At 37.0% G+C, this 3,769-nt stretch overlaps 1 protein-coding gene across 1 annotated transcript in view; it reads right to left on the bottom strand.

Annotated features, from left to right (window-relative positions):
- Positions 1 to 3,249, bottom strand: part of LOC107680846 (somatostatin receptor type 5-like) — a 19,404-nt gene extending 16,155 nt beyond the window's left edge. The window contains exon 1 of the mRNA XM_016476898.1: positions 3,189 to 3,249. The gene's annotated coding sequence lies outside the window, so the exon portion shown is untranslated. The remainder of the gene's footprint in view (positions 1 to 3,188) is intronic.
- Between the last annotated feature and the right edge of the window lie 520 nt (positions 3,250 to 3,769).

Below are 3,769 nucleotides of genomic sequence, written 5' to 3'. Positions count from 1 at the left end.
ATATATATATATATATATATATATATGTATATGTGTGTGTGTGTGTGTGTGTGGTGTATGTTGCCCACAATTCTTAGGTTTGTGCTCAGAGGACCTTGTTTTTGTACATGAATTAGTTTTTGAGAAGAACTGTTATAATTATTTTTTTTAATTACTTCCCCAAAGCTGTGGTAACCGATTGTTACCAGTCCTGAGAGAGATTATGTCACTCCCCACAGGCTGGTTCAGAATCAGCTCTTGTGAAATGGGTTAGGTCTTATGGGTCACACATTCGCTGTTCATGCCTGCCAGACTGTTTCTAAACTGAGGGGCTTCTGATCTCTCAAAGACTTGCAATCTCCACTCAGAGCTTAGTAGCACCAACAAACAACACACTTATCACCCCTGAAATGCTGCAGACTTAGAACACTAAAGACTGCAGAAGTCACACAGCAGGAGACCTTCTCAAACAAAAATCCCTCCATATCACCTGATCAAACTCACCTGCTTACTTTGCCACACTAAGCTGATCTGCTTCGTTCCTCCCCTGATAACATCAAATATCTCGGACCTGTCTGAAACAATCCCAGCCTACATTCAAGCTTCGCCTTGAAGACATAGAGAGACATTCAATCACCTGGGCACCGTTACGCTCTTTCAACGTCAAAAGCTGACGTCCTTGCCATTATTTCTACCTCTCTGAGAATAAGCAAGTCTTTAAATAGCAGCCCTGCATTTAATCATCCACTCACGATTCAAAAGGAATGATGAACCTGGCCTTCTGTCAGAACATTGACATTGGAGACTGAGGCTGCAGCAATTTGATCTATGCATCACTACTGCATTGAGAGTTTAGAGTTGCCAATCATTTTTTAACTGAATCGTATCTTAAATTTGATGCATCATATATATAGCATATATAAATTTGATGAATATCTATATATATGCTATACATATATGATGCATAAAATATGTGTGATTCATCAAATGTATATTACTGAATAATATATATATATATATATATATTACATATTACTTTTAAATATAATTATATATAAATATCATTTAAATATAATTGATTGAACTACACCAAAATGTTAAATTGAAAGCCCTACTCTTCACATTTTGGAAGCAACTTCTTAAAAAAAAATCTCTGCAGCAGAAAAATTAGTGGTAGATGTTTAGTGTGTTGTGCTAACTTATATGATAGACGGTAAAGTGTATGCTGCATGTGGGTGGAACAGTTGGAGCTGTGTTGGGATGGAGAGAGGCATGTGATGAGACAATGCAAGTTGCAACCCCACTGTTACTCACACGGTCACACTCTCTCTGAGAAAAGTCGAAAGGCTACTGATAGGTGCTGACATGTTCTGTGGGTAAAAATAAAACATAATAAACTAACACACTCGATGCACCCAGACATGTTTGTGAGAGTCTTGCAAACACAGCAGGTGTGATGTGTCAGATCACAATATGAATTGCATTGCATGATTAGACCACATGCAACATACAACAATGCAAGAATGTGAAAATCTCATGACATTAATACGAAACATTATGCTCCACAGACTTGAATAAACAGGTATATCTAGAGACCATTTGGGTTTGATTTGAAGAGACAGGTTGTCAGGACTGTCAGCTAAGGGTCTCTCTCTACGCCTTTATTCTTTTTTTCAACCAGTCTCTCTCTGTTTAATTCATGGTAGAAGACAGACTATGGATACCTGCTAGTCAGGCTAAACCACAACTTTTGTCCATAACTAACTACTTAACATAGATGACTATACAAATGGCACATTAATTTAAGCAGCAACAAATATTTGCAATGCTAAGGGTTGAAATTATTGGTCTGGGAATGATACTGGTCAACATGTTGTCAAATGGCTCCATAGCAGAGCCAGTTCACCAGCTACACTATGTATGCTGTCAAAACTGACACATCTCGCTTGAGAGTTGAACAGGCTGCGTCTTTTGGCTCACTGTATGCCTGCCTTCTTGGCCGGATGCTTCTTCTCTGTGAACAGCACTGGTTCTCATAGTCATGAGTTCAATTTTCTCCAAGAGCAAGGTGCGATCTCTGCTCACACACAGGGGGGTTTTGAGTCAGGGCTTCTGTTACTGTATTAGTAGTTTTGCAGTTCAATGCAAGTCTATAACCTCATATTCAGGATTGGTGGAACCAAATGTAAGAAATACAATTTGTATGTTCTACAGCATGGAGTAAGGAAAGTAAATGAAATGATATTTTACTTAGATTTTTTTTTTTATCAAATAGCAAAGTTTATCCATAACTACAAACCAAATGTTGGTCATAAACCAGCTACAGCTGAATGACAGCTTAATTTATGCAAAATTTGCATGGCTGTTTCTCTCTCTCTCTCTTTTTTTTGCATAGGTGTATTTATTTATTATTTATTATTTTTATATTCTAATGGTAATGTTAATTTAATGCTTTTGTATTAAAATTATGGTTTCAAACTCCATAGAAAGTGAATAGTGCATAAAACAGCTTTTTACTGATGAGTTGTTGGAAATAAAATATATTATGTAGGCTACATACATACACACATACATATACATACATATATATATATATATATAAGAGTTTCAAACCTTATTTTGTATAATATTCTTGGAAAATTTACAAGTAATCTATGCATACAAATGTGTTTCTAAACAGACTAACAACTAAATTGTAAATCTGGATAAGTAAAACTGGATTAAGAATTACCATGTTGTTCACACCATTTAGGAGCAATGATAAACCAGTAAGTATATTTAAAAACAGTAAGTATATTTACATAGTCTCTTTCAACCACCTTTGTCTACAAGACGGTTGCTACAATATAGAATGAAGACTTTACTAGGATGTTACCAAGTAACAATTACGCTCTAATAACACTAAGTAATTAGTGTAAATAGCACCTGCGCTTCACCTGTCTTGCTAATATCCCATTTACATGAGAAGCAGCGTTGTTTACTGCAGTCACGAATGAGCCCGGAATAGCCTGGAATCTGTCATCACACACAGCACTTATCTAGCCTACATTAGTCTTATACTGATATTTATTATTAGATATTGTTCGAATTATTTAAACAGAATGAATATCCATAACTCTTTATACACTGACCGACGGCTATTAATAAACTACATGGTTAATCTTCGGCGGACAGAGCCCCCAAAAATTGCGCTTTGCAAAGTTTCCTACCTTACACCAATATTTGTCGACCAACTTGCTCCTGCTAACTGGGAATATGCCAAACTGGAGACTGTCCGTGGTGATATTTGTAACTTAATTAAGAGGTAAATCAACTTTTGCTGGACGAGCTGTTTGTAGCGCGCTCCGGAGATGCTGGTGGCTTTGACTCGGCGAGCGCGAGAGAAACTCTCATATCTGTGGAGTCCTGAAGATTGCTTTGTGTGTGTGTGTGTGTGTGTGTGCGTGCGTGCGTGCGTGCGTAGAGGCGCGCGTAGAGGTTTGTTGTCGATTAAGTGCACGGCGTGCTCGCACACTCAAAAATCTTTCGTGCACAAGACTACTGGACAGATAATTTCCGTTAATGATCCCGAATGAGAAGCGTCAGATTTTTCTCTCAGGCAAAACAATGTATTATACAGCTGGTATTATGTTTGATAAACCAATGTGAAACCCTTAAGTAAACTTTGTTACAGCTTTTGAATTCTGAATTCTGACATAAGCAACATTTTCAGTGTTTTTGAATCTATTATACACTCTAAAAAATGCTCGGTTAAATATAACCCAGCATTTTTTAGAGTGTAGGCTACAAT

This window comes from Sinocyclocheilus anshuiensis, unplaced genomic scaffold (genome assembly GCF_001515605.1).
Source record: "Sinocyclocheilus anshuiensis isolate Anshui unplaced genomic scaffold, SAMN03320099.WGS_v1.1 scaffold1230, whole genome shotgun sequence".
NCBI lineage: Eukaryota > Metazoa > Chordata > Actinopteri > Cypriniformes > Cyprinidae > Sinocyclocheilus > Sinocyclocheilus anshuiensis.
Note: the sequence above shows the minus strand (reverse complement) of the source record. Positions and strands in the feature narration are given on the sequence as shown.